Raw genomic sequence first — 22,063 nt, 5'->3', positions numbered from 1 at the left:
GCCCTCCCTTTGCTGTCCCCAGGGTGCTCTGCTAAGTGCTGGCTGCTAGATGAAGTGTAGCATTAGGGTATCAGAGTTATGATGAAGTTCACCTCTCTGAGGATTAGAAGATTCCTTCTCACCTAGCTTTGGGACGTGAGCAATAAAGTGGTGATGACTGAGCCTTACCCGGGAGCTCGGCGCGGCGCAGAGCTCGCAGCCTGGCAAAGGCAGCCTTTGTTACCACTGAGTTATACCACAGATGCATAAGCAATCACAGCTCAAGGGCTAAAGAAACACATTATAAATTCTTATAATTGCTTGTTATGACAGTAAGCAGAGAACAGCTTAAATGCAGGCAGTATTTATGGGGCAGGGAGAGAGCACAGAGGCTGCAGCGTGAGCTGATGACCTGACTCAGGAGGGAGGGCGAGCGGATCCCAGGGAGTCAGACAGAAGAGATTCTGCTACACTGCCAGGTGCTTTCTACTTGTGACCCCACAAAATCCACCTCCCTTTCTGCCCTGGGAACACCATCAGACACACAGCCCCTCTCTCTCCCCCATGGTTTGTGTCAAGATACGGAAAATGTGGAAAAACATGGAGCAGATCTGCACTTACCTCTGTGTCATTTCCTCTGTGTCCCAGAGGTACAGCCAGCATCGCTGCTTCCTCCTCTACACGCTCTAAAATAGAACAAGAGTCCTCCACACTGAGGAGCAGCTTTGGGGCACAGATTCCAAGTTATATATTGGTGCTGAATTCAGAGGAGACCCAGACTGTGAGCCAGGATTCTATTTTTTTTTTACAGGAAGGCCTTTCTAAAAAAAAAATAGTAACTCTGAAGGAAAATTTCTCTTTCCACTGCCAACTGATCTGTTTACAAAGCAAAAAATCCTTGTAGCCCATAATCAATTCAACAAATTTTAATATTTTGCAAATACACTATTCAAGTTTTCTAAATTAATTCCTTCTTTAAAACAATATTTTAAAATTAAATTAAATCCAAGTACATCATTCAGAGATTTTTAAACATTAGATTCTTGTGTTTTCACAAGACCAATTAATTTTTTATTTGGATTTCTGTTTGAAAACTATTTGTGAGATTTTCGATTTTTCTTCAATTTCAGATGGATTAAACATCAGCATTTTAATTATTACTTGTTTGAAAATGTCAGGAAAATTATTCTTTCGTTAGTTTCGTCAAGAATTTCTTCATTTTGTAGGGCAACCACAAAAGAAATATTCATTTTACAGATTGTCCAGACAAGTCAATGCTCATAGTTAAGAGCAGTAAAATGTTTTAGGCAATGAGATGCTTCTGAGAGATGTCTCTCCCTGGTAACACTGCAAGTAGAAGAATGAACTACCTCTGAATCTAGAGTTAATTGAGATACCATGGAGCACAGCAAAATGAATGAAATTTAAAGCTGCAGGGAATGATTTGCTGCAGTTTTTGTCACACTACTTCTGGATAAACAGAAATTATTTATATGTGAGTGTGTATACGTACCCTTCTAAGAGTTTACATACCCTTACATGCACAGATCTATTTAGCTACTGTCTAGGAGACATGCATTCACACTTTGTATACAGCAAATTTCCATTTCCTTGAATTACACCACTCTGGAGCAAACAGAGGTCTATATTTTTATGGTGGATTGACAGTAGGACTGATTGTACATAATTAACAGAGCAATCACACTGCTGCCAGCTTGGAGGATTATATACTCACAATGCAGAAAATGAGTCTGTACTGCACAGCAAAGGCCTGGACACGGAGAGCAATTTGGGTTTACTGAAGAAAGAATGGCAATTACTTCCAATGACAGAGATGCAGCAGTCACTAACATGCTCTGGGTCACAGAGGACTGCCTTGTTTGAACACCACTGTAAGGTAAGGGGAAATTTAAACAGCATAATTCCACAGAAACAGCAGATGAGCCTGATGGTCTGACATGCTGTGACTTGCTGCAGGGTTGGGATGGAGTCTCCTCTTACAGCATATGCAACTTTCTGTTCCTTTTTTGTCTTCTGCAAGCTGTTTTTCCAATGGCTGTAGATACAGGAGAGCAGAACACCTTAAATTAGTGAATGACTATTTAGGTGGGTTTGGTATTTCATTTTATAATGGGACTGAGGAAAGCATCAAGCTAAAAAGCAAATCCCTGCCTGAGAAGGCATGTGAACATAAAATAATAATAATAGCAATAATTGCTGGAATTCAAATTCCCTTCCAAGCTCCATCAGTGCTGTTCATTAAGTAATGTAAAGTTTTAGACTTCTGCAGTTAGGCAGCAACATCCAGGGGATATGAGGCTATAGGTACCTCTGAGGACAACAGATCCTAACAATATCCTTGAGATATTCATGCTTGCAAAAAGACTTAAAGCTTTTAATTTCTGATGTTCTTAAGGCCTAATCTCCGCCAAAATACCTTATTCTTCAAATTCCCTGTATAGCTCCCTTATGCACAGCTAAATGTTAAGAATGCAAAATAAACTTAATTAGCTAGTGTGCTAATATCCTCACAGCCCTTTGTAGCCATTGGAAAAATCTCATATTTGAAAAAGGAAGTGAAATGCATAATTTTTTCCCTAATGCAGTTAGAAAAGCAGTGTGAAAGTAAATATGAGCTCTCAAGACAGAAGGGGATATAGCTACATATTAATTTGCTCTTTCTTTTCCCAAGACAATGAAAATTCATTTCCAAAAGTTCATGGCAAGCATATGAGTGTACTCCTGTGGAAAAGCTTCACCTTTCCTGGTGAAAAAGGTGCTGCTGCCATTTCCTCATGCTTGAAAAGATGAGTAGATCTGCTGAAACATCCCATGGATAGTTTTTCATCCCTGCCCTTGCTAAGCAGAGAACAAGCATGGAGGGTAGTGCCAGAACATAATCTAGAGCTTTTTTGGGTGCCATGTGAGCTGCCATTGAAAAGAAAAAATTAAGTTGTTAAATACAGTTTTCAGAACAGTTACTCTGTGTTAACATGGTAATTTTCCTATTATGTGTGGTGGTGATTTTTTTTTTTTTAAGTTGGTAGTTCTGATTAATTTAGGTAATTGCAGTTCAGTTAAGATTGTTTCTCAAGGCATAAAAATTGAATAAAGAAATTGACATATTTTGGGATGCAATCCAGGCCAGTTTGGTCTCTATGATCAGATGAGGAAAAATGGGGATATGGTATTAAATTCAACAGAACTGAAACCAATGCTCAAAAATTCTATAAGCAACACATTTTTAATTGGATGTAAATTTAAAAAAAAAAGGGGGGGGGAGGGGGAGGTGAAACCTGTGTAATTTTGTCTTCACATTTTTCTCATACTGTAAAACTGAAAAATTTTAAAAGCTTCAAATATTTTATAATGCTTCCTTTCTTCAAAAAAGAAATATCCAACGCTGAAGACATTTTGCTTAAAACATTTAAATCCTTGGATGTTAAAAACTTCTGTTGTAGATAAATTTTCCACTAATGCACACATTTGCTATATTAACTTTAGACATATTAAACACTTGGGACTAATATTAGTGCACATTGCAATACGAAGGTTCTGAAGCTGGAACAGCAGACACAGAGGGGAAATCCAGGTCACAGAGTCTTTTAGAGGGACTGCAGGCAAGCTGATCACAAATCTATTTGCTTGGTGTAATTTTACCCATAAATCATGATAGCTGGGGATCCCCTGCAGATATGGATCCCATGGTGGCAGCCCCACAGCACAGCTCTCCAGGGCACTGTTGGAGCCACTCATCCTGCGTTTTTGAGACCCATGATGGGAGGAAGAGGAGCATGATGAGACTGAGCATTGTGCTGGGTGTCAAGCCAGGAGCTGCAGTGATGAGGACTCACTGAGTAGCCTCAAAGGAAAGTTGTAATTACAGCTCCTCTGAAAGCACATTCAGCTGAAAAGGCCCCAGTCCTACATCATTTCTTACTGCATTTGTCACATCCTCAGCACCTGCTCCTCTGTGGAGAAACAGTGCAACATGGAACAAGACAGGTGATACTGGATTTTCCCCTCTTTCAGCTTGCAGACACAAAACCAGGGAAAAGACTTATTTCTTAATCCCCATATCTAGCCCATATTTCTTCAAGACTGGAAGCAATCCATAGAAATTATTAAACGAGTAAACATTTTACTGCAGAAGATAAGGTTTAAGAAAGAGAAGTTTGGAAGATTTCTTGACCACAGCAGATAAGATATTGGGGGATATCTAATCTAGGAGAGAAAAGCACAGCAAGAACCACTGACTAAACTGAAACCAGGCTCAAATTCAGGTGAGATAATAGGAACACATTTTTCAGATCAATACAATATGCTTTTCTGGAGAATATACTTCAGATAGATGTCAGTTAATGGTTAAGTAAGGGGCATACTAGAAAAAAATTCAGCACCCAGATAAAATGGATTAAAGGCCCCTTCTGACACTCTCTTACTTGTAATATCAAGGATATGTTAAAAATATTGAATATTCAAAACCATCCATTTAGAAAGAAGGTGATCTTGTTTCCATGGCAACTTGCTTGTAGGCAAGCCATTAGTTGGTCACCACTTCTTTCTGAGATGCTGTATGTTTGTCCCCTGAATACTTTAGTTCCACCAATTTTACAAACTATTTAATTTAAAAAATAATGATCTCAATTTAAGCCAAACATAACAAATCTCCTGTTTGCATAAAATATAGGAAGACCTATGCATTTTAATTTCTTTCTCAGGATGATTACTTTCTCTTTTGTGATTCATAAATTCCAGCAGATGCGGCAAAAAGTTACATAAAAGGCTTTTTAGGGTAATTATGTCTTCAGCTGGAAATTTTGACATTTGTGATCTCTCTTTTTGATCACTGCTATTAATATCTCCTTAGCAGCTATGACTTCCTGAGAGTTAACTAATTGATAGGAAAAAAACTGCTCAGAGTTGCAAGAGTTTTCTCTTCTGTATTTCTGTACAAGTGACAAGGCTGCCCTGAACAGGATCATTACCTTTTCAGTTAATAGAAGACTCGATATACAGTAGTAAAAATATGACTGTGACTAGCACAAAGCTGGAATCTTTGGCTAGTACTTAGGTGTTTACTAATAGTGCACAGGTATTTGCATTACTATAGTGCCAGCAGCTTCACTGCATTTCAACACCCTGTTGCTTTAAGAGTAGAGGAAGCCCAAGGTAAATGTCTTATCATCTAGTGAACTAAAGATACTGGACAGAGAATAAAAATACAGAATCAAAACAAGTGTACTGTCAGACAGAGAAGTGACAGAGAGAAAGGTTAAGCTCATCCAGTCGCGTGTCGAGGAGTGCAGCGCTGTTCCATGGAGCACCTGCTGGGATAAACAAGTTGTACTCCCCATACTCTTTTCATTGGCTATGCAGGAGCCCTAGGATGTCAGGTTTCCCAGGCAATTCAAAATTAGATAGCATCAGCCCACCTCACAGAGATTAAGGGGCCTGCCCTGTGTCATACAAGAAATCCTTGGTTGAAGTGAGAAAATTTCCCACACATAATATTGCTCCAGATTACAGCCTGGACTAAAGTGCTGCCAGAAATCCTCCACATCCTATCTGGAATTTGGCTTAAGACATTGCCACATCTTCTTTGTAGAAAGACTTTGTATAACTGTCTGCCACAGGAAGATATTTAGATTCACTTCATTAAGAAGAAGAAAATTTTTTAGGAAATTTTCTTTAAAAATATTGGATTATAAAAGTGTTAACACTCAATATGATATGACACAGTTTTGTTGATTAGAAAACAACTTAAACTCTTATTTGCTATACCCAAGTGAAAGCACAGCTATTACAGCCTTCAACCCTTGAGTCTAGCAGGGGAGAACTACTTCTGGTTAAATGTAATTCATGTGCAACAGAAAGTTTACTATCACTTGAAATATGCTATTCACTGTGTGCTTTAAATAGCTCTCCTGATGATTAGAACTTTTCCTCATTAATTTGAACAAGGAGTCTTCTTCTTCTGACCATCCTAGGGAAGGAACCTCTCTGAGGAGAATATTCCCATTAATGTTGTACTCCTGTCTACAAGCCTGCATCTCTGTTTTGTCCTTCCTTGCAGACAAGGAAGAACAAAAATATATTTTCTCTACTTCATAACACTCAAAATTTGGGTGAGAAAAACTTGAATGAAGAAAATCACAGCCTCATTCAAGCACACAGGCATATATACTCCTAAGTACGCCAACATGCATAAAAATGGGGAGTGGAAATGATGTATCACTAGCAAAACTCATGTAGTATGTGAATTAGTTCGATGTAACATGGCATATCCTTTTGCTAGCACACTTTATTACTTTTTTATGGTTGAAACATCAACTTCTTAATAGAAGTTATGCACCATGGATACAGTTATCTATTTCTACCTAAAATTGCAAATTTCAAATCTGCCCTCACTGTTTCACATTCTATTTTAAATAGTAAAGCATAACTCTGATACTGGAGCTTCCATTTATTTATAAAACTGCTAAACTGGTCATCATGATTCCCCTCCTTTTCTCACTTCCTTTAAACACTTCCAAAACCAGAAACAGAATTACAAAAGAAATTTGAGAGAGAAAAAAAACCCAAAACACAGAGGCATTAGAGCGTGTTTCTTAGGATTAGGGAGGGATATGGACATTATCAGTGTCAGAACAAGGACAGGCCTGTGTTATCAGACATATCACAGCTGGACAAAGCTAAATCCCCTGTGATGTGTGGATGAAGCTCCTTTCTCTGAGGATGCCAGGCCCACCCATGAGCTGTGAGCTGCAAACTGTCACCTAAATTCTAAGCTGCACTAGAGGTAGGACATTGACTTCAGGCTGAATTTGATGTGTATCCTTGCACCCTGAAATTTCCAACAGAAAGGAAAAATAAAAAGTCAGGGTTTCATAATTCTGCAGTCTATAGAAAATATTTTCAATTCTTTTTAGTCCAAGTTCTGCTAAAACTCCTGTTGTTAAGCAGCCATCAGTCACATTTAGTGGAGAAGGAGCAACTTTTTTCCATATAAAGATATTATGCAGGAAAAATGAAAGTAACTTTGGACCAAAAAACAGTTATTTCCTGCCTCATAGGCAGAACAAACATCTAGGAGTGAGGTGTTTTGAGGCTGAGCTTTACCAGACTTCCCATCCTGATGAATCCCCCTTGAATCAGTGCTGGTCAGGCAGAGAGGATGGTCACACTCCATTGCACCTTTTATTGCTCATCTGCATTCCACTGAATTTATGTCTTCTACATCTCTGCCTCTCCCTTAGGCTTCTATACCTTCTTGTGTCATATTTTTCCCTTTGGATCCTTAAGCCACTAATTTTTAATGTTTTAGTATTTCCATTTTGGTCTCTCTTTTTCACGTTTATGAACATGTTCACGCACGACTTCATCATGCCTTGACAACTTCCTCGGTAAAAGTGAGCCAAAAATGACATGGCTCAGCTGCACCAGATCAGGGCTTGAGCACCAGAGAGCTGAACAGGCTGAACTTTGGGCCAGGGCATGCTCTGGCCATTTCAGTTGGAAATCTATATGACTTTACAGCAATCATAACATTTATTAGTCTTTTTTTCCCCAATTGTTTCTTTGAGTTCACCTCCCCTAACACTTCAGTTAAGGCCGTGTCTGTCCAGGGCACAAGACTTTAGCTGAGCCTCAACTGCCTTGAAAGCCTTTTCCACTGCCTGTCAGGTCAGTCTGTCCCACTGTCACAACAGTTCCCTTAGTGTCAACACAGCAAAATCCACACTGTCCCACCTGCAGGAGCCAGAAATTAAGGAAATGCAAAATCAGGTCAGAAGATTGGGTGGTAGGCTAGATAAAACATAAATCCTCCAAGAAGTCCCCAGCAAATACAGAAAGACCAGCCTGCACCTCACCTGCCCAGGGCTGAGTCCCACTCCTTACAAACCCACTGCCACCTTCCCACAGCACCAGCAGGGAAATGTCTGCTTTTATTTCTGTAATTGCTGCCTTGGTGCTGCTTAGCAATTCTTCTCCTTTGGTAGGAGGGCGATCATTCTCATTAGCTGTCAGTGTGTGACAAGCTGAGCGCTTTTGTTTGGAGCACAGCGTGTAGAATGATGATTTTGAGTCTGAGAGCTGGGGAGAGCACTCCTCCCTTTGGAAATTAAGCAACTGACAGATGTTAGAATGTCATTAAACATATACAAAGGCTCAGGGCCTTCTCCCAAAGTTCATTGGTCTATTCAAAATTGGTTAATTCAAGGAGGAATTGCTTGCTGGAGTGCAGGTTATGCAAACTTACCTTGTAGCACAATGCTGGACTGAAAACCAAGGGGCCAGTGACAACCTTCCAGGAGTATTGGCCAATTAATCTCAGCAGCAGAGACTTTTAAATGTCATCCAAATCTCTTCTGTGGGGCATGCCAAAAATGTGTTGTACTTTTCACAAGCTAACTCTGCATTATACCCAGGTCTACCTTTCTCATGAGATCAAAGGAGGAGTTCTGTCTTTATGCCTTGTGAAACAAGCAATTATTAATCCAGTATGAAACTTTATTGACACTCAGTGTTGAGAATGAGGCTTTTGCACCAAGTTTCAGCCACCAGAGATGACTGAAGTGTCTAGTTTGGTTTTCTCTACATCTAGTGAGCCTAGCAAAAGATGAACTCCATGTCTAGAAAAAGGGAAGATCGCTAAAACAAGAAATTTCAGATAACTGCAATAGTGCCTGTAACTTTGTACTCAGACAGAATTCCATTTGTGGGGGTACAAAGGGTGAATGGGAAAAAGACTGGGACAAGAAAAAATTAAGGAGAATAGACTAGGATAAGATATGTAAGGAAAACAGGACCTAACCTTATCAGAGGCTAAGACAGGAACAGGCAGAAGAGGCTGCAGTGACCAGAGGATACACCCTGGGATATAAGAGTTCATCTATTTCTCTCCTACTGGTAAATGCCTCTGCAGCCCTTGGCAAGGTTTTAACCTCACCCCTCACACCGTGGGATGTGATGGGGAAGCTGCAGTGGCCACAGGGCTACCTCAGGCTGCCACTCTTGTTCCTCCACCCCTGAACCCTCATGAAATTACCACCCCAGGAGCCTGCACCTTGCAGCCACAGAAGCAGCTTGCTTTAGAAGCATTATGGCCTGGACCACAAGGTAGGGAAAAGCGTTATTGCACTCCCCTACTTCATTGTGCATGATTACTCTCCTGAAACCAGAGGTTTCTATTACAGACACAAGAGCAAAAAATTCAAACATAGTCATTGAAACTATGGAAAATGTTCTAGATAAGAATGTGCATTTCCCAGAATAATAATAAAAAAAAGTTTTTAACACGTTTTTCACATTTATTCTTTGGGTGTTTGCGGGTTGTCCTTTTTACACTTACCTGCTTTGCAGGTATTGTGGTGTCTTCTTCCTAAGTGTTATTTTTAATATTGTAATTTTTCATGGCATTAATTTGTCACTTAGGTTAAAAAAGGTGTTATTCTAAGAGATAAGAAAATGCATTCAGGAGAACAGTACAAGAAATATTAAAGCTTAGCTCCAAGCTCTCTCTCTTGCAATGGCAATTGTTGGAAATACAGAACTGCCTAAATAAGTGGAGCAATGACCTTGTGTAGAGTGCAGTAACAGATACTAGGGCACAAAGCAAACAGATTTGTAGCTGAATGACCCTTACAGAAGACATTTTTATTATGTAAGAGACAGGAGATGGAAAACTATTCTGTGTACACCTCTTCCAGGCAGAGTGCTGCCAGCCTGGATAGCCCATTGCCCCTTCATCTGAGGGAAACAACAGGTTTATTTTAAATCCCAGTGGATTTTCCCCTCTCACTGTCACATCAGCAAAGCTTTTTTCTTCCTCCAATAAACTGAGCCTAATCTCATCTCCATCAGACATCTCCTCACCAGCTCATATAACATTAACAAGCCCCTCACCACAGGAAACAAAGCTCCAACCAACAAGCCACAAAACATCTTCCCCTACAGAACAGAGCAAATCCAATCAATATGTGCAGCTAATTGAGACAAATGAGCAAATCCAGGCCTGGCAGCAAGCAGCCAGGGCGATGACTTGGTACCAGATGGTGAAGGATTTGGCACAGATGGCTCTGATCCAGGTTCCTGGGGGACCTGCAGGAGGCCCATGCACAGTGCAGTGCTGAGCAAGCTCCAGATGCAGGAAGCTGGGCCAGGATAACCCTATAAAACCACAGAGTATTGCATCAGCCCTTGCAGTTCTATTGCCCCAGCTGAAACACATCTGCTCTGCATCCCATCCTTGCTCCTTCCTAGGGATGAGTTGAAAGAGGACACCTGGTTAAAGCTCTTCTTTCACTCGTGGAAAATAACTGTAAGTAATCCTAAGAAGGAGAAACAAGGGGGGAAGTCTCTCAATAAGCAAAAGGGCTTTCTGAGGACAGTCAGAACCCCTCACTGAAGAATTTGTTCTTAACATAAATTTTCTAAAATCACTTCTACATTTTTGAAACATGTCAATGAAAAAAAGGTTGGTTTTTTTTTTTTTATTACATACCTCAATGAAAAATGTAGGAAATATTTTATGGCAGAGCTAAAAATGGTATGTCATTATCAAAAGTACAAAAGAGATAAAGCACAGTACTGAGCTACAAGAAGTACAAACACCAGCTTTACAGGGTTACCCCGCTCCTAGCTCAACCTAGTCAAACAATTAAAACACCCAAGCATGTAGCATGGAGCTATCTAGTTCTCATTTCTCATTAGAAATAATTAGATGTGTTAATTTGATTTAATTTCTTTCACCATATAGAAAAAATCCAGGCTGATGTCTGGCAATCTGGTGTTGCCATTCGCAAGTGAGATTTAAGTAACCTTAAAAGAGATAAGGTCCTTAATTAAGCTGTAATTAACATCAAGCACCTGTTGAAGTCATGTTTCCAATAGCATTTTATGACACTCTTTTTGATGAACTACAAACAGTTGAAAAATTTAATTTTTAAGATTTATAATGCAGAACTGTAGAAGATAGTCTTTATTACTAAACCTGGCATGTAAAGAGATATGTCCTATTTTATATTTCAGGTAGGTTTAACTTCCAAGATATTTTTTCACTCAGAAGAATGGGGCTCACTTTTTAAAGAAATTGCATTTTCTGCACCTCAGAAAGACAATAATCTGTGTCATTTGCAAAGGGCACAAGATGAGAGCAATAGTCAACATGGTATAGAAATGGATTAATGTACAGAAGCACATGTACTGTACTCTATGACCTTGGAAAGGTGTGTAATTCTAAAAATCCTATGGCCATGTCCATAGAGAAGAGAAACAAGCATTTTCTTGCCACAGATGATGGGCTTCCAGTCTGTGACAATGAATGAGAAGGAAGTAAGTGTATCAGTCAATCATATAACTGCAAGATATCAATGTGATGCAGACATGAAAAAGATGATTGCAATTCCTTTTCAGGGAAAGTATTTTCCATAGAGACAAGAAGTTATTAAGGCACTAGTTAAACATCCTTTGTTGCACCATATGTAATCCTGGCCACTGATGTTGAAAAGAGATGAACTGAAATCAGTATAAAGCAGGAAAATGGGTATTAACATGTTCAGTAAAAGAAGATAATTTCTGAGACAAAACAACAGATTTTGTTTAACCTTATAAAACCACAGCTGCAAGGGCTAAAATGTTATATCACTATAAATACATCAGTGAAGTAAAGATGAGATGAGAAAAAAAGGTTATGTAATTTTAAAGATAATTACGGTGGAAACACATGACCCTAAATTGATCATGAGTAAGTGTACATTGAAAATGTAAACAAGCTCTCTAAGCTATTTAAAAAAAAAAATCAAAATTGACTTGAGCTGAATTTTTCACTGGTGGGAGGTTGGAGCTCATGGCATCTCAGCATGGAAATGCCTGTCAGTCCTCTTGCTAATTTATTTCTTTCAAAATCTCTATTAAGATGCTGTCATACCTTTCCTGGAGGCTACAAGGAGTCCTCTAACAGCAGGAGGAAGGAAAGAGTAACTAGGAACTTCTGGGCCTGGAACTTGCCATGACACTTCAAAATCTCTGTTTTCCTCTAACAGCCCCCATCTGTCTGCCCAGGCATTGTCTGCATTGACAGGAGACAACCTACAGGAACTGCTGTTTCATTTGACAGAAGTGAATTTATGTATTTATGTGAGGTATTTGTGTATTTATGTGAGGAAAGAACAAGATCAAATTCTGATCCAGAGGCAAGAACCAAATCTGTGAACAGTATTGGAAAAAAGGAAATACAACATAAAATCATAAATTGACTAAATTTTACTTGTGGGATTTTTCCTTTGTTTTCTTTATACCTAAGAACCTCAGAAAAATCTTCTTTTTAGGCAATTAACATTTTATGGATAGGTCCAGTTAAAACAATTCTGGTGTTGGCTGCCCACCAAACAAATGCAAACCTCACAACTGATCTTTCATCCACTATGGTCAGGCAGTCCCCAGAGCTCAATGCTGCATGCAGTTAATTTTCCTCAGCAAATAAGCATTTTATTATTTTTAATAGAATTATTTAATAACAACAGCTGTCTCATATCTATCCCACTAGTAATTCCATTAATCAGAAAATCTTATGCCAGATTTAACAAACGTAATTTTTTTTCCTCACTCCTGAGCTCTGCTGCTTTGGCTTGTTATTGCCAGCGGATGTTTTGGAGTCCAAGAAGGAAGGAGAGGCTGGTACTCCAACCCTGCACTCCAATCAGGTGGGCATGAGACAGGAGAGCAAGCCATGGGCACTTACCTAGGAGGCACAAAATGCTCAGTCCCAGGTTTAGAACACAGCAAGATCAATATCCCTACAGATATAGAGAGCAAACCCCACAGGAAGCAAGCCACTGCCTGGACCTGACAGGTTTACAAACCAGGCTTTGGCCTGGTTGCATTACCTGCATTGCAGCATTTTAATGATATGTTCCTTCAGCCAGACAACCTACTAAAGTATTTGTGAAACAAGTCAGCAGCTTTCTGCCCCAAATTCCACCCAGCTTCTACAGCTTGAAAAGTGCACAGAAGTGATACTTAATTATACAACTGCCACAAAACCTGTCCAAGCAAAGAAGCAGCAAGAGGCAGAGAGCTCTCAAGTCACTTTTAATGGCCGTGGAAAAAAATATGCTTTGATATATCATATAACATTAGGTCAAAATTTGCAACTACCCTTGCTCCTCTGAGGGCTTGAAGAGGCCAGCTAGCAGATATATTGACAGTCTTTCAAATTAATGGTACCCTTCTCTGAGTTTATTTTCTTGGCCAAACATTTGCCAAGTTCAGAAAAGCCCAAACTGCCACTTGGCCTTCATATTATATTATCTCTCTTAGTCCTTTATCAAACTGGCTCATCTTGGCTTTCACTTCTCCTTTTCACAGGTCTCATAATCTCTTTTACCTATTTCAGCACTGTCTATTATTTCCTCACTTTGAATAAACTTTTGAGAAAAAAAATCAAGGTTCAGCCTTTGCAATATATACAAAATAAATTTCTACACATACATTTATTTAAGGAAATATTTTATTTGGCCTTTCTTTGTGAACTAGATCTGAAACCATTAATTTTTGCTATTTTACCTATTCTAATAATTACTGGGAAGGATCAGCTGGTAAGTTGGAAAAAAGTCAGGACCAGCAAATTTTTCCTTGTTTGTACATTTCGTTTCTTCATAAATTGAACAGACACCACTAAAAATGTTGCAAGCAAACATAGCCACTTCAAGCACCTAAAAAAAAATAGATATGGTCTATATTGAAATTTATTTCTAAGAGAATGGTTGCAAACAGTGAACTAGTTAAATAAACACTGAAACTGATGGCTATATACAAAAACCAAAAATTTCAGCATGATTGTGGTAAATCCTTCAAAGAAAATCCACCTCCAATGAGGAAGCCTCCTCCCATTTTCTGCTATTAAAAGTACTGAGGTTACCTGTAGCTCAGTGGTTAGGATAGAGCTCTTTCTTTCTCCAGTTACATATGCATTTGATTTATTTTTTCCGGGTAGTTTATATATCACAACTGTTTCTATGCACTGCTATCAGCAAAAAAATCCCCAATCTAGTGACTGATCTGTCATATCCCTAACAAATGTATAATTTTCTTTGCTTGTTTTGATTAAGGTTTTTTTAATGGTTTTTCTCTGAGTAATTCTCATTCTCCTCCTGCTCTGAAAACAAAAAATATAGTCCATAATCTTCACACTAAACTGTTTTTAACACCAATGCCTGTTCTAAAGGTGGAAGGAGAGGACTATGACCTCCCTTTTCCTTATCAAGGGTTTCAGAAGTGGAATCACAGCAGCATTTGTTGAATGTTTCTTGCAGTGGAAGTAACACTAAGAAACTAAGCTCTGTCTTTGATTTTCCAGTCAGACTGAGAAGGCAGAAGTCATGGGGAATTCATTATATCTCATTGCAGTTATCAATCTTGTTTCCCAGAGACCAGTGTGGGTTGCTCTTCTGTACCTTATAATTCTTTACTAATTGAGTTATGTATCAGCTACTTTATTATTTAACTTATATAGGCTGTTAAGCTGTGTCTTAGGCCTGAAATTACCCCAGCCTTCTGTACGTAATTTTTCAATATTGATCAAACATTAATATTCTGCCAATCTTCTGAAACTTCCTTACAGTTATTAATTATCTTATTGAAGATAATTCCTTGGCTGACATTTTAAAAACTCCTGCATTCAAGTTCAGATTTTTTTTAAAATAATTTTTTAAATTGTAGCTGTTTTCAATTCCAGTAGTAACTGAGAAGAAAAATAAGTACCTTCCAATATACCCTCTAATACATCAGACAGAGGCAAGAAATAGTTATTGATTCCATCTTTATGGTCTGTATAGTTACTAACCTGACGACTTTTCCCATTTCTGTCTAACCAATGTCAGAGCTAGTATTTCTTATTATTCTTAGTAAATGTGTTTCTATCAGCAGTCACATTTCCATACCTTACCATTATTCTTTGGTCTCCAGTGACCCTCAGTTTCCCCAGTTTCAAGCTAAGATGACTGCATCTCACCCTTATAATTGGGGTAGGATGACAATAAACCTGATTTCCCAGGGCTTTTTGGCCTGAGAATTACAGAGCATCTCATTACACATCTCTGGAAGGCAGAGCCTGCAGCTGCACCATGAAGATCAAAAGTAAGAAGGCCTGGTATAATGGAGACCAACATTCATACATGTCAGAGCTGGATATAGCTTTGAGAGAAGAAGATCCTAAACAAAATCCTTCTGCATTTCTGTTTAAAAAACTTTTAGTTATCCAAAAAGTTGCATTGCTAGTGTTTGCTCTATGCAGGCTGCACTCATTTTGTTTCTACTACTAAATAAAAATATTTAATCTCCATCATCTGCACTGGTAGAAAAATGGTTCTGAATTTATATCTTTCTTGGAAACCAGGGGTTCCCTTTCAATTATTTTCAGTCTGAAGTCATACAAAACCAACAACAAGAAGGGGAGAGTTCAGAACAGAATCTACAATAATGCTTTTGTTTGAAACATCATGCAGTTTAAAACTTTATAGGGGAGGAAAAACGGTAAAAAAAAAATGATGGGAAAAATATATAAATTTAATAAAAACTAATGCTTATCTTGTATAGGTGAACTGCATACCCTAAAAAAATATACGAATGTTCTTCACCTTTATTCTTGATGTCCTTGGATTCCATGTTCTTTAACCAATAAGATGGACTCCACTTTTTGTGTGTCTGAAAAAGACATGGAATCTTAAAATTGCCTTGTAGTAAGAGTCTGTTTCAGCTACAAAAGGAGTATGAGCTGTGTGATAAAGCCAAGCACAGATATCCCAGCAATGTTGCTATAGATGGCAAAACGACTTCTGACACTGAAAATGGTGAAAAACACCATGAGATAGAATCCTCCAAAGAACAGTTCCATATGACCAAGAAAATTTGCTTTCCCTGCCCAGCAGGTATGACTAACAATGGATAAAGAAAAGCAAGGGAGAAGAGGGATGTCTAAATATGAACATTTCAGACAGGAATGACTGAGAAATATATGCTCATGGTATACAAAGAAATCCTTGTAAGTTTTTAGCTCTGTGGGTTGAACTGTTTTTTGTTCATTTTTGTTTTTCAATTTATATAGACCCTCAATACTTGAATTACTTTGGCCAAGGACAGAGTAAGGGATGTGAGGTGAAGAACATCACAGCACCAAAAGTTATCCCAAACCCCAGTAGTCACTTTAACTGCATTTATGTTTTAAATTCCAATACACAGCTGCAAGGTTTCCCTGATGCATCAGAACTAAAAGAGAGATTGATTTGGACCAAATACAGCCTTCTAAAATTCTGAATTCCCAGCACTGGGGTTTTTTTCCCCACAAATATGTCATTTTTTATAAGCTATGCTTTGTCAAACTTGCACAGCCACAGCATCTAAGTTACCTTGCTTTCTAGCTCAGGAAATGTGGATACAGATGTAGAAGACCATTCATACAGAGTGGGGCTGTGAGGACAGCTACAAATTTAAAGACAAAAATGGAGGTGAATTGCAGTTATTGTGCTAGAAGGATCTTGGCCTAAACTGGCAAAACAAAAAGACTCAAGTTTGGCTGAATCAGCTGAACTGCAAAGGAACTTATTCATTTAAATAATGCAGCCATCATCCCTTCCTAGGTTTGGAGAAGTTGATAGGAAAAAAAAGGTCAGAATTAAATAAATAAATAAATAGATAAACTGATTAATTAATTAATTAATCCAGTAAGAGAAAGTGAATGAGAGAAAGAGAGAACGATATCTCCATATACCACAGGCATTTTTTTGGGGCTACTGTTGGAGTTTGGAAATCTGGGAAGTCCAAACCCTTCAACTACAAAATCACTCTTGCTGTAGTGTCTGCTACATGCAGGACAAAACAGCTTCAAGATAACCTCCTTCATGGGAATAAAACTTAGGAGAGTCATTCCAGAGTCATCCTTGAACTTGTTCTGAGCAAATGCATTTGGACTAAAGGCAAATGACACCTTTGTTGGCCAGCCCCAGCCTGAGGTTTGCTAACAGAGCAGGGCACTGAAAACTCTCCCAGCCCCACTTCAAAAACAATGTACTGATAAACTTTGATCCCTGAAGTAAAAGGGAAAGCAAACATTAAATAAAAATTATAATTTAAAAAAAAATCCATTCTATCTATTCTAATGGGAAGTGAAAAATGGTGACACTTTAACTTGCTTCTCCTCTCTACATTCTTTTTAATTCCTTATCATTAATCTTGCACTACCTTGCACTGGTAAAGTAATGTATGACATTACCTGAAAATCCATTTCACATTTCCTGAAAATTCATTTACATTGAGATGAGTTCAAATTATTTCTCTGGAATAACTTGTCAGTTGCTGTTGTAATTCTTGAATAACCCAATTCAAAAGGCATTTTTCTTAAATGAACCCTTTAAAAATATTATAACTTGCTATTACACACTGAATATTAAGAGGACAGAATATAAAACTAAGTAGACTAAATAGTTGATAGATTAAATAGACAGTATTATTATTGCTGATATTTGACTCACTAATAAATATTTCAGTTACTAGTTTGATGTATAACCTACAAGTCACCAGCAATAACTCAGCCTAAGTACAATTTAAATACAATTTGGTTCAGAGATCTCAGTGAATTTTTTTTTCCCACTGTGCCCTGTTGGAAATTATTTCCTTCAAATGAAACAGTGGTTTCCCTTGCAAATTCCTGTTCCTTATCTCTCATGCAGGCGTCTTTTCCACAATTTATATAACTTGAGGATTCAAAAATTTAAAAAGTGAATCTCCTTTTTCAATCTCAGATGTAGTTTATCACTTTAGAGAACCATGTAGGTTTCCCATGTTATGCTGAAAAGTTTAACATAATTTTGAAAGTGAGCTTTCACAACTTCCTCAGCCTGTTTAATGTTCATTTTATTCACAAGGTTTGCAAGCCATTAAGGTTCTTTCATTCTCATCAGTGCAAAGAACTCCCATAAAGAGTAAAGCCAGGAAACTTCCTTGAGTTTAGAATAATTGCCAGCTTAATCACAAATATTCTCTTAAAATTACATCTGTACAGTGCTTTCTTCAGAACACACAAGTAGATGATGTGCACGTTCATAGAGAAAAGCACACTTTACAGGCAAGTGAATGTTCAAGATCAGTTCTCAGTTCCCTGAATTTCATTTCTCTCATCATCTCTCATCATCTCACCTATCTGGGTGGTGCTTATGACAGATCACAACCAATAATGATCACTTAGGTAGAGCAAAAATATACCTACATAATGATCTACTAAAACCCATAAGTGCTCCACCTTCTGCAGCTTTGGAATGGAGGGAAAGCTCCGTTTGGAATGGAGGGAAAGCTTCCCTCCTTCCCAATTTTGCCACCACCTGTACCCTCGAGTGTGTGAGGCTGTGATAATCTCTCTCACAACCACAACTGGGTACTGTAGCCCGTGTCATCAGTGCTGAACCCACACTGCTGAGCTGTGCTGGTCTTGGGCTCCTGTGCTGCCAGTGTCAGCTGTGGCACAGCTGCTCCTGCCTCTGAGAAGGTGCCCAGGTCTGTGAGAATGGGCAGCTGCAGAGAATCTCTCTGTAGGCAGCAGATTGGTTTTCTCACTGATAGAAGAAACAATATTAAGCTAAGAGTGTTAAATAGGGTGGGTTGGGTGTTTTTCCTTACAACAGTTGGAAAGTTAAATTCCTTTAAAAGTTATTCTTTTTCACTGATGATTTATGAGCCAGCCCCGCTCCCTGAAGATATTTGTCCATTCCCCGCTCCTTTCCCACTGCAGGAGGATTAAACTATTTCTCAGTGCAGTGAGCTGATTAATTTTGTTCAGCCAGTGCAGCTCCTTTTCGGGCAGGGGAGTATCACAGATTTACAGTTTTCATTACCTAAGGCTGAAATTGTTAATGAGGTTTATGTTGGCTGCAGGGGGCTGAGGGAAGGCACTGCTCTATCTGAATATCCAGGCTACAAGGATCCCTTGCAGAAGGTGCTGGACATGGTTCCAGCCTCACATCCTCCACAAATGTTTATTTCACTGGCTCAGTGTGAACACTTTTCTCGATTCACAAACTGGTAAAAACTTGGGGCTTTTCCTCTTCACACCTGACCCAGCTTAAACTGGTTTTGATCATGAAATTAATGTATCCCACTGAGAGCAAGCAGGATTTGCTCCTTTGCACACAGGGACAGGTGTTCTTGCAGTCCCCATCCCTTTCCAGCTGGAGATGAAGAAGGTCTGGCTGGCTCTGAGACCATGGGCTGCCCTCCTGTGTGTTAATGGGAACATCCACAGCCACCAGTGACCTGTGCACACCAGATGCTTGGTATTTTTGGCAAATCAGAAAACATTTACTCTAAGTAATTCTTTCTAGGTAGGGAAGAATTATTTCTATTGATGTGCAGAACATCTCTAATGAGATGCTTTGCTACACAGTAAAACACAACCTCTGATTGATGTAAGCACTAAAGAAAAGACAAAGTGCTTTATTCAATAAGGATATTGAACTTTTTTGTTTGTTTGTTTGTTTTTGTGGGAGTTTTTGGCTGTGGTCTTTTGGGTTTTTTTTTTTTTGTTTTGGTTGTGTTGTTTTTGTTTTGTTTTGTTTTTTTTACCAAACCTATCCAAAAATACATTGTGTTTAATAGGTTTATTTAAAGCCTTGATGCAATAACAGTGTTGCCCTCTTCTCAGCTTTCTAGCATATGACAGGGCTAAAGATATGGAAATATTTCAGTGTCATATATGTGCCTGCCTGAATAGAACAGGAATGACAATATTTTTCATTATATAGCACACATTATATAGGAAAAAGTCATTTTCATGAGATGAATGATATTCCTGAGTTTCAGTGAAGGAACAGCTTCTCCTGCTTTGTAGTGTAACATAGAACACAAGCTTTGAATTCTTGGCTCAGTAGTCACAAGGCTCTTTAGGAGCCAGAGATCAGCACACTCAGTATTTGCACTGAAGGCAAAGTAAAAGCATTCAGTCAGTTGATTAAAAGAGCTCGAAGAAACAGTGAGCTACAGGCAAGGAGGAGCTGCAAGGAATAGCAGAGGGGGCAAAGAGCACTTGGGAATTCAGGTTTTCTTTATTCATCTATCGTAGACTCATACACTTCTGGGAAAATTGTCTTTCACAGACTTAGAGCTGTGAAGGGTTTTGTAAGCTGTTATTAATTTAATCTGAAAAGTCACTTAGTCAGAGAATTCAGAGCACAAAACACTGAAAACCTCTATCAACTAATTTTGGATTGGGTTTTTTTGGGTTTTTTTCATATCAACTGAGCCTCAAAAATATCTAATTTGTGCAAGTTTGCTGTGCAGTAAATGTGCTCAAAGACAAAGCACTGGGCTGAAATACTGTGAATTTTGCTTCAAAGGATGTAATAGCCCAGCTGTGATCAAGAAGAAAACATGGTTAGATGTGAAAGCATAATAGATATTGTATCAAAGTTCCTTGAATACAGGTTTTTAGAGAATAGATTTAAACAACACAGAAAAAAACCACAGAACATCTTTGGGGAATTCTGATATAACATAGAAACAGATGTTTTGCAATGAGTAAAACATTTGCAAAACCTCCTTAGAGGTAAATTTTCTGTAGCCAAAGCATTACACTGTCCATAGTTCAGTTGATTTCCTCTTGGAGAAAATATTACCCAGTTTTGTTAAACTAAAAAATCAAGTAGGATGTCAACAGAGTTACTCAGCATGTGAGTGTAAGGCTGAGTGTTGTTTGGTACTGCCAAGGCAAACTACTCTAATGTCACTAGCCCTTCTGGCATTTCAATAATGTGTTGTCTCTCCTTGAGAGTAGAAACAAACTCAGTGAAATGTAATTTTTATTCAAAAAACAGACCTGTGTTTGTTTTATAAAAGCTCATATCTGGGTTAATTTACAAACTCCCTCTGGGTTATGCTTTGAAATGAAGATTTAATGAAGACAAATATATTCACCCACCCAGAAAAAATATTTTAATTGCTGTATCTCTGATATTACCAGAGCATCAAGAATGCTGGCAAAATAACAGGCACTTGTATTTCATGCAAAGATAGAAGATTAAAAATGGTAGTGAACAATGGAAAAAAAATTAAATGCCTAGTAAATCAGTCCTATTTGAATTCAGTGTAAACAAACCTCTTGGCTACAATATCTTTTGGCTGAGGCCATAAAGGGTTACAAACCTGAGCTGTGAAAAAGTCAAACATACATCACAATCCATTCTGAGCAGCAGAAATGGTGTAAACTATAAGATCTATAACTACTTTTTTCTGGATGAGATGCATTGTGGAGATAATTTAGATACTGTGTTGTATAACATTACTATCATAATGAATAGACTGGTGAAGAGTGAAATGAAAAAAAAAGGCTGTATATGCTTGAGTAAGAGAAAAAGAATCCAAAAATCTGTGATTTGATTATCAAAGCCTTTGCCTTTTCATGATGCAGAGATATTACTGAAGTCAAACAAATACAATCCAAAAGGAAACTAATTTAAAATTCCTCTTTTACAGAAGAAAAAATAAAGGATATAGGTCTCCTTAGTATAGAAGCTGTCTTAAATACAGCTCTGAAGTTTGAAATGCATCAATTCTGAGTGTTTAATTAAGATGTAAATGTATGAGATAGATCAAAAATATTAAAAAGGCTTAGACTGAATATACACTCCTATAACAGTGTAAAGGATAACAAAATAGATACCTTATATTGGAGCCAAATTGAACATCCTGAAAGAGTCAACAATAGTGGAGAAAGAAATAAGACAGTGGTAATCACCCCAAAATGCCTGGCAACCCAGTATCTCCTGGAATATTATGTTATAACACCTAGAAAATTACATCCTGGATAAACTGTGGCAGAAGAGGAGATAAAAGGCAGTGGGGCTCAGCTGAATTGTTTTAAGAAAAGCATACCAGACCAGTGGAAGAAACTGCAAGGTGGCAAACAAGGACAGGTACTATCCTTGAGACACAGAGACAGGGGATAGCCAGAGCAGAGGCCAGGAAGGTTATGGAGAAGATTGCTACAGACAGCCAAAGGTGTGCAGTTTTACCCCTGGCTTTGATTCCAGTGATCATC

Source organism: Cyanistes caeruleus, chromosome 5 (assembly GCF_971803275.1).
Source record: "Cyanistes caeruleus chromosome 5, bCyaCae1.hap1.1, whole genome shotgun sequence".
NCBI lineage: Eukaryota > Metazoa > Chordata > Aves > Passeriformes > Paridae > Cyanistes > Cyanistes caeruleus.
The sequence above is the reverse complement of the archived record's forward strand: the minus strand, read 5'-3'. Positions refer to the sequence as shown.